The sequence below is a fragment of the Rhincodon typus genome, chromosome 9, assembly GCF_021869965.1.
Source record: "Rhincodon typus isolate 14 chromosome 9, sRhiTyp1.1, whole genome shotgun sequence".
Lineage (NCBI taxonomy): Eukaryota > Metazoa > Chordata > Chondrichthyes > Orectolobiformes > Rhincodontidae > Rhincodon > Rhincodon typus.
The window spans coordinates 63,900,139-63,910,475 of NC_063340.1; the positions used below are offsets into that span (position 1 = coordinate 63,900,139).

A 10,337-nucleotide genomic window follows, 5' to 3' on the forward strand; every position below is an offset into this window, starting at 1 on the left:
GCAAAACAACAAACTGGCTCGGCGAGCCAACCAACCTCAACACCCACAACCCGAGCTACAGATCTACTCCAAAATCTTAAAGAAACAGAATCGTTCTACTATTCCAGTTTTGACAATATTTGCATTGTCTCTGTATTCATTATTTTCTAGTATTTTTTGAATTTGGAATGATCTAAAGTATTGTCCAAGTTGTGATTTAAGTGTTATGGAGGAGCGAATATACAAACATAACAATGTTTAAAATACAGCTGTTCTGTTTAAAATGGTACCAAGCTGAAGTTCCTTGGCTAGTTGAGTTGTCACTGGGAGCAGAATAACCACCCAAAGAATTAGTTGGTCAGATACTTTGCTAGTGCTCCTGAGGAAGTCTTTCCCACTAATGAAAATGAAACAGTTAATCCAATAATTGTAGCAATAAAACTAATCCCAAACAGAAGCTTTATCAGCCAATAACTGAACACAATCACTAAATTACCCCAACATGCAGCTTAACTAACTATCATTTAAACTCATCCAACATAAAAATTATGCACTGCTGTTCAGAAAATTCACTCAAGTTTTTAAGCAATATCACTGAATTATGGTTTTAACCACGATCTGGCAATCTGAAAGCTACTTAATCTATAGTTTGCTGACCAGTTGTAACAGTCAGCAACTCGACCTTAAGTTTAGGCATCCCACGATCAATATTACCTATACGTTGATTTGTCACAACACCAAACTGAGCATGCTGTAAGGAGCTTTAGAAATTGGAGTTACTTCTTCCCAGAAATTAAATGCTCAGCATTGCTGCAAGAGTAAAACAATAAACTATATTTAAGGAGAGGCAATTGTAAACTTAAATCTTTATAATTTTATAACAATTTTCTTGAAAATTGTCTATATGGATACATGAACACCAACTAGCCACCGAGAGACATGAGCGTTTCTCACTGGTCTCACTACACACGGACGAGGGACAAATTCAACTCTGACAACACATCAATAATTGCAAAAGCCAAACAGAGACATGCCAGGGAATTCCTGCAGACCTGGTTTTCCAACCGGAACTCTGTCAACAAACGTGTTGAATTAGACCCTGTGTACAAACCACTGAGAAAAATACCAACCACCCCTGCAAACAGAGGCATATAAATAACAAGCAGGACTGAACATCAACGCTTCACTGGAGGCGCAATGATGCAGGGTGACAAAACGTTTGCAACAAACCCACTGGGCTCAGCATGTCTACAACCTCATCCACAACCCGAGCTACAAATCTTCAAAAACTTTAGTCTTTCAGGTCTGTATGATTGGCCAGCAATTGTTCTGAGCTATTTCATTAAGATCCTTCCCTCCATATAAAGTTTGTCTAGGACTTTTCTCTCAAAGATCTAACTAACATGGAAGGTAGGTTTTAGGGTCACAAACTCCAGGACATCAATGGTTGACACTATCCCTAGCCACTTATTAGGAATTTAGATTTCATCCTATCCCCAATGCTCAGTGAGGGAGCATGACAAACTTAAGCCTCAAAAGAGGGTCACAGTAGGCAAAGGCTTGGGAAGCACTGTCTTGGCTGTGGCATTCACAACTCCAATAATGAAGTTCTCCAGCACTGGTCCAAATTCAGCTTGGCTCCAAGAATTCAAACAAACCCCACAACCTTTGAAAGGCATCCACCATCTGATTGAATGTACAGGCATTGTATCACCTAAAAATCATCCAAGAAGCTCCAGCTTGCTTAGTCACCATTATTTTTTCCCACTAGACTCTATATTCAATCCCTATACAGTAGGCAGACGTGACTGCAATGCACACCAGCTACAAGCTAAAATGTTGCAACCTATTTCAACATCACATCTCCAACCCACAGCCTCCATGACAGAGGCAGACAAGAACAAATGTTTGCAGAAGACCACCACTTACAAGAGTTCCCCCAAATCTCTCACCATCTGGATTTGAACATAAAACATCATTCCTCTATTTTATAGATAGTAGGAACTGCAAATGCTGGAGAATCTGTATTCAGAAAATTTCTGAAGGAGGGTCTAGGCCCGAAACATCAGCTTTCCTGCTCCTCTGATGCTGCTTGGCCTGCTGTGTTCATCCAGTTCTACACATTGTTATCTCTCATTCCTCTATTTTATCACTGGATCAACTCTCAGCATTATTGTGGGAGCATTAACACCAACTACTAGAACTACCAATATTATACAACGGCAAAACAATCCCAAAGTAACCAGGTTGCTCTCAAAATAAATGCGAAAGGACAATTTCAGGTTTTACTATGATACCTGTTCCAATACAAATGAACAGTTTCAATTAATTATTGTTTTAACAGAATTTCTGATGTACATTCAGTTTTACCCCACATCACAAGGCTCAAAAAAGTTTGATTGAGAAGTTTTTCTGATGACTGATTTACACACCATGAAATTATTCAGGTTTAATTGACAGGGCATGAATTGCAACTTTCTCCCATTGACTTTAAGCAATCAACCAGCACGATTTTGCACAAACCTTGAGCAAATACAGGTTGTGTCAGTAAGTCAGAGAGTCAATGACTTTTTACAGCATGGCCTGTAGCCTTGTATGCTATGGCATTTCAAGTGTCATCATAAAATTAATCACTTTTGGTTCTGACATTCCACAAATGTGGTTAGGATTACTGTTGAGTATCAGTCTACATAGACTATCAGACTCTCAGAATTTGAACAATATTAAATTAAGGTGAGATTCAATTTTAACAGGGAACTTTTTCAAATGTAGAGAAGAGGTCCAAGACACTGTCTCAAGCTAAACACAGGTTTCCTCTCCTGTTCATATCAGGAAAACAACAGATCTAGTAGTACAACCAGATGGTCAGTTACACAGTAAATTTGTTTATTACATTGAATTCATGTTTTAACTGCTCCATACAGAAGACTAACAGCCACAAAGAAAAAAAATGAATGCAGGAATAAGGCCAATCAGCCCAACTATCTCGGCCAAATCAGATCCAGCTTCAGTGTTAGCCTTGACTTAATGGCATCACAAATAGGAAGCCTTGCTGAGTGATGATTGTAATACAGAAAAAGCATTACAGAGTCAGAGGGAACATTTCTTGAAAGAGATGTTAAACAGACTCCTTGTCTTCACTGTCCCCCTAGATAGGTGGGAAAGATCTCAACACCCTACTCAAACTAGAAATTCTGCTGGTGTCCTGGTCAAAAAACTTATTTCTTACCGAACATTATAATCAGACAATTTGGTGCTTTATTTGACTGCTGCTGGCTATATACAACTGGCTGTCACATTTCCTCAATTTTGCTCAAAATTAAAGCACCTACAATATCACAACGTTAAGAAAGGCACTATTTCCTCTTTTATTAAAACTACAATGCAGGAGAAAACTAGCAGCTTCCTGGAGAAATACTATTCCATAGCAGCCAAATTTAAATACTTTATTCACTGAGCAAAGGATGTGTACATAATGGCAATCTTTTCCAGAATCCAATACTTGAAGTTACGTACAGTATATTTTGAAGTAAATCAAGTAAATCTCAATTGCAAGATGACATTAATTCACAAATAATAAATTCAGCAAGTTATTTACTATTTCTTAAAGAGGACAAAGACAAGCTTTTAAAAAGTTTTGAAATATAGTTCTGTTTAGCTTTCTGTGCAGTTCATGACAGCACATTGTATAACCCATTTCTTAAACTAATACAAAAACAATGCAACAAATTAGAAAATATGCTTTGCTACAGTACTTTAGTATTCATAGCTACACAGACTTCCATTTTAGTTTAAGGATAGTTTCAAATCCCTAAATGTTAGTTAGAATTTGGCCAATAAGGCATAAAGCCAAATTTCAAACGACAGGTCTCTCACTAGCAGTCTTAACCATACAGTCATAGAATCATACAGCATGGAGACAGACCCTTCGGTCCAACCAGACCATGACAACTGTTTTCTCAAACTAAACCAGTCCCACCTGCTTGCATTTGGCCCACAACCCTCCAAATCTTTTCTATTCATGTATTTATCCAAATACCTTTTAAACATTGTAACAGTACCTGCACCCAATACTTCCTCTGGCAGTTCATTCCACACACTGACCATTCTGTAAAAAAGCTGTCCCTCATGTCCTTTTAAAAACTCTCTCCTCTCACCCCAACCTTGGATGTGAGGGGGGTTGGTTGGGGGGGGGACTGCTGTTCACCTTATCTACTCCCCTCACAATTTTGTAAATCTCTACAAGGTCACCCCTCAGCCTTCTACGTTCTAGTGTAAGAAGTCCCAGCTTATTTTCATAGCTCCGACCCTCCATTCCCAGCAACATCCTAGTAAATCTTTTCTGAACTCTCTCCAATTTAATAATATCCTATGACAGGGTGACCAGAACTGCATGCAGTTTTCCACGAGAGAACTCACCAACATCCTGTACAACCTCAGCATGACATCCCAACTCCTATATGCAAAGGTCTGAGTAATGAAGACAAGCATGCTAAACTCCTTAACTACACTGCCCACCTGTGACGCAAATTTCAAAGAATTATGCATCTGAACCGTTACGTCTCTCTTTTCGACAACACTACTCAGGGCCCTACCATTAATTGTATAAATCCTGTCCTTGTCTGTATTACCAAAATGAAATATCTTGCATTTACCCAAATTAAACGCCATCTGCCACTCCTCAGCCCATTGACCCAATTGATCAAGATCTCTCTGTAATCTTAGATAACCTCCTTTACTGTCCACTATACAGTCAATTTTGGTGTCATCCCCAAGCTTACTAACAGTGCCTTCTACATTCTCATCCAAATCATTTACAAAAATTACAAACAAAAGTGAACCCAGTACCAATCCCTGTAGAACACTGCTGGTCACAGACCTCCAGCCCAAAAATCAGCCCTTCACCACTACCCTCTGTCACCTACCAAAAAACCAATTTTGAATCCCATTGGCGAGTTCACCCTGAATCCCATGTGATCTAACTTAACTGATTAGTATAGCATGTCGAATCTCAAATGCTTTACTAAAGTCCAAGTAAACAATGTCTACCGCTCTGCCCTCATTCTTAAAAAAATGTTCAGTCTCAACAGACTTTATAGGGAGTAAAATTAAAATGTCATAACATGAACAATCAGCAATTTGAGTGCACTAGGTATATTGCAGCCAACACATTCAAAGGATGACAGTAGACTGAATGCATTTAAAAACATTGCTCAGAGAAAGGGGCATTCCTACTCTTGGTTAGTCAGATTCCAAATTATTTGATGACCTAACTGTGGAAGCAAAGAAATAAACTGGACCCTAGTTAAATTAGAAATATTCCCAAGTATGTCTTCAGCTTGGGAAAAATGGCAACAGTGAAAACCAGTGACTTCTTGGTATCTCCTGGAATGAAGCTGAACAGGTTTAGAACTGCCAATGCTGGAAGTCAGAGTCAATACAGTGTGGAGCTGAAGGAACACAGCAGGTCAGGCAGCAGAGGAGAAGGAAAGTCTAAGTTTCAGGTCCTGACCTAAAACATCGACTTTCCTGCTCCTCTGCTACTGCCTGACTTGCTGTGTTCCTCCAGCTCCACACTGTATCAACAGTTTTACTCCATCTATAGAAATGCATCATCAACCAAAATATTAACAATAAGACAGTTTTAGACATCTACTTCATCACAAGTAGATCAGAAAGAAAAATAATAAGGAATGGCAAGTAATACTGAATTGTCATGGTGACTCCTCAATTTAAAAAAAACTTGCTCAGAAAAGTTGTTACACACCTCTGAAGCAGGTGGGATTTGAACTGGAGCCTCTCAGCTCAGGAGCTAGGGACATTAACACTTATAAAGAGCCCTCAGATTTACGTACCATCTGGCACGCCTGTGCACACAACTGAAGGGTAGGATTGATAATTACAAAAATGTACTTGCAGTCACAGCAACAGACAACACTTTTCCTACATATCCACTGACAAATTCATACAGCATCACTGATAACATCAAGAGATCTAAAAAGCACTCTTCAGCCAATGAAGCACTTTTGAAATGCAAGAGCTGTTGTAATGAAGGATTTACAGCTATCAATTTGCACAAAGAAAGCTCCTACAATCACAGTGTGAACAAGGTCACACTGCTGTTGAGTGGCAGTAATTCAGGAACAAAAGGGATAGCTTAAGCGGGGGGGGGGGGGAACGAACTACCTAGAAAGGAAACAACATATAAACAAATCTTCAACAGTAACGTTTGACCCTTTATATAACAAAAAAACATTAAGTTTCCAACTGATAGAAGGAGAGCAGGGGGAGATGGGAGGGAGCTCGAGTGAGCTCAAAAGGTCTTCCCTTTCACTCCCCTAGACTATCGGTAAGATTGAATTGAAAAGGGAGCTGACATCCTAGAAATCGTAAATCCACAGTTTCCAACACATTATAAAATTACGCACAGATCTTATACGCGACACTAATTCATTGGAAAGCTCCCTTTTCCATTGCCTCCTCCTTTGTCAAAGAGCATGAATAAAGACCGGGGGTGGGGGGAAGTCGGGGAATTTGTCGCACTTACCTTAACTCCCCCTCAAACACCTCGCCTTCAGAAACATCTCAACCCGCAACGCAGCATAGAAAGAGAGAGAGAGAAAAGATAAAAGGACCGGGTTGTGGGGGGGTGGTGGAGGGAGAAAGAAACGGCACCGGCCAGAGGCTCAGCTCCAACTGCCACCGATTGAGCTCAGAGAAGGGAACACCCGGACAAGCGGCCGCCTCCGGCTTCCCGGACCCCGGGCACTGTCCGAGAACGAGAACGATGGCAGCGCCCCGGTTCGCTACACTCGCACCACTAGCCGGACGGTTAATGGTGATCACGTAGCGTTTGGTGGACGAAGATGGACGAGAGTCTCGAGGCGGCTGAGGGGGGGGGGGTGAGAGCAGTGTATGTTGTGGGGGGGAAGGAGGGTGGGACATCCGAAACTGCCAGCCGGAACTCCATGGCGACCGAGTGATTGACACCGCCTCCCGACCACTGGCGAGGCGCTCTCGCGGCCGAGGCGCCCGGCAACCGGAGCGCCAATGGGAGACCGGGGAAGGTGGGGGCGTGGGCGTGGCTGGATGAGCCGGAGGTGGTGAGTCATCCCAGTCGCCTGCTCCCCGGCTTCTCTGCCGAACTCCCTTCTCTACCCCTCAACCTCCTACACCCACCATATGGGATTGCAGGCGATGAGATTACTGGACATTGTCCAGCGCGTGCAAAAAAGTCTGAAAGTACTCATGATGGTGTTTGTTTTTAATTTTGCTTTTAAAAAAATTACAGTCAACAACATTACCGACATACGCCTAAAAGTGTTTCTCAGCACGTTGTACATCACGCAAAGTAAATCTAACTGTCAGTGAATCCGATGCCAAACAGGGCAATAACAGTCATGAAATTTTCACTTATGGAAGCCTGCGACAAAATTGCACATCCAGCATTTTCTGGCAGCAGTGTTTCCACCTCAAAGTAAGGAGACTTCATAGGATCAGGAGCACGGAGGTTTCTTAGTCCACAGAATTCAACCTAACCTTTTTTCAAGAGTTAGACCCATTCCCTGGCGTAGACCTGCACTTTTCCCCTCCTTACCTAAGTCACGTTTGAATCTGTCTCCACCATCCTTTAAGGCGGAGCAGCGATCACCTTATTTCTATCCATTTGGATCTCATTACTAGCCTAACATTTGGGGAGCTTCTTCCTCAACCAGCTGCAGAGGTGTGCTCACCAGGTTGTTGTCTTGTGTCTAATCTGGAGAGGATATCCATCAAGGTGAAAGTCTCTCAGTTGCTGGAGGATGCAGTTGAAAGATGCATCTTCTGAAGGTTCAGTGGCCTTCTCAGAGATAGAGATGAAGCCAGAGGCCTCACTTTATGGAGGTTTGCTGGGTGCCACCAATGTCTGCATAAGAATAGTGGGATTTAGTTGTCTAAGACAGATAAAATCTCATGTAGGTTAAGAATGGGTGCTGCTGGTAACACTGGGAGAGAAGCACAGCACTATGAAGGTCATTTAATTGGTTGGCCACTGAGGTCACTTATCGTCATTACTGCTGACATACTCTACTTCAGCTAATGCGAGAAGTTTCTCCTCGTATGCAGTAAGGAGCCTGATTTCCACCATGCGTCACCACCACAGCCAACCCCAACACCCCACATCTGCCTTGAACATGTTTATCTGATTGTGGGCCAATTTTGTTTTGCAATGAGATGAAGGGAGGGATTGAGTCTGATGGAAGAGACTGGAAAAACTGTTAACAGTGATTTTAGAGAATGAGGCTTGGGAGTAATAAAAGGGAACCAGTAACTGGCAGAGGAATGGAATAAATACTTTGCATAAGTCTTCACAGGAGAGAAAATAATCAGTATTCCAAAACTACCAAAATAAGGGACAAAAATTGGGGAAGAAATAAATGCCAAAAAAAACCACTCCAGAAAAAAAGTGCTAGGGAAACTAATGGGGCTAAGGATCGATTCTTTGAGGAAATAACAAGTAAGATAAAGGAAAACCAGCAGATGTAATATATTTGGATTTTCAAAAGGCATTCTATAAAGTACCATGTATAAATCTAATTAATAACATGGTATTAGGAGTAGTACATTAGTGTGGATAGAGGATTGACTAACTAATGAAAGATAGAAAGTTAGGATATAGGCGTAATTTTCAGGATGGCAACCTGTAACTAATGGAATGCCATGGGGTTCAGTGCTGGGGCCTCAATTATTTACAATATATATTGATGACTTGGGTGAGGTAAGTGAATATACTATCACCAAGTTAGCAGATGACACAAAAATAAGTGGGAAGGAAAGTGTTGAGGATGACACAAAGAGTCTAAAGACAAAAATAGACAGGTTACATAAATGGACAAAGACTTGGTAGATGGAATATTATGTGATTATACATTTTGGCAGGAAGAATAAAGTAGCTGCATGTTATTTAAGTGGAGAAAGACTGCAGAAATCTGCAGCACAAAAGGGTTTGGTGATCCTCATGCATTTACCACAAAAAAACTAACATAGAAGTTTAGCAGGTAATAGGGAACAGTATAAAAATAGGGATGTCTAGTTTAAACTATACAAGACACTAGTCAGACCATACATAGAATATTGTGAAAAAGTTTGGTCTCCTAATGTAAGGAAAGATATGCAGGCTTTGGAGGCAGTCCAGAAAAGGTTCACAAGGTTGTTGCCAGTATGTTGGGATCCTCTTATACGGAGAAATCAAACAATGTTGTTTTCATTGCAGTTTAGAAGAACAATAGGTGACCTTATTGAAATATGTAAGATTTTTAGGCAGTTTGACAGTTATTTTCTTTGTGGGAATCACTGTCTAAGCCACCAGGTATTGGCCAACCGTAATTAATCAGAGGGCAGTTAAGAATCAACTACGTTGCTACCAGTCTGTAGTCATAAATAGGCCGCACTGTTTAAGGATCCACCAAAGTAGGCTTCCTTCCCCTAAAGGACATTAGTGAATCTGATGTGTTTTTATAGTGATCTATAGTGGTTATAAACTAACTTCAAATCCAGAGTTTTATTGAATTCAAATTTTACCATCTGCCAAGGTGAGATTCAAACCCATATTTCCAGTACATTAGCCTGCGGATTCTGGATTGCTAGTTCATTTTCATTACAATTATGCCACCACCTCCTTTTGAGGGTTGGTGTAGCAAGGTTGCTTCCCCTTTTGGGAGAGTCTAGGACTAGAGGGCATAATCTCAGAGTAAGGGTTGACAATTTATGACAGATGAGGAATTTATTCTCTCAGAGGGTAGTAAATCTGTGGAATCCTTTGCTGCAGATTGCTGTGGAGACTTTGTGGTTAAGAATATTCAAGGCTGAGATAGACAGATTTTAAACCAATAAGGGAATCAAGTGGTATGTGAAAGGTAGGAAAGTGGAGTTGAGGATTATCAGATCAGTCACGATCTAATTGAATAGTGGAGCAGACTTGATGGAGAGACAGACAGGTCTTATGCAGGAGAGGTGATGAAATGTCATCAATGAAAAAGTAGCAGACACAGAATGCAGAATTCATAGTTTGGGAGTATGATCTGGGCAAGAGCCCTTGAGTGGACATGTTGCATGCATCAGTGAGAGTGGTAGTCCATGATCTTCAGTGAGATGTATGTGTATGTAGCAACAGAGTGTGTCAGTAGTGGCCATGTGAGTGGGACTTAACAGAGGTAAGATGGTGACATTCACACTTGCCGAGCATAGAAGATCGTTGACCTGTTTCCTGTACTACCGGGTGTCCCTTCTGACTTGGTACACAGACACTACGTGAGTTGAGGCTGGCTCACACTGTTATAGAAATTCACAGGAAAATTAACAACCCTGCTCTTCACTAC

At 41.1% G+C, this 10,337-nt stretch overlaps 1 protein-coding gene across 1 annotated transcript in view; it reads right to left on the reverse strand.

The window, feature by feature from the left end:
* Positions 1–6,885, reverse strand: part of LOC109921727 (suppressor of cytokine signaling 5) — a 56,898-nt gene extending 50,013 nt beyond the window's left edge. The window contains exon 1 of the mRNA XM_048601064.1: positions 6,527–6,885. The gene's annotated coding sequence lies outside the window, so the exon portion shown is untranslated. The remainder of the gene's footprint in view (positions 1–6,526) is intronic.
* Between the last annotated feature and the right edge of the window lie 3,452 nt (positions 6,886–10,337).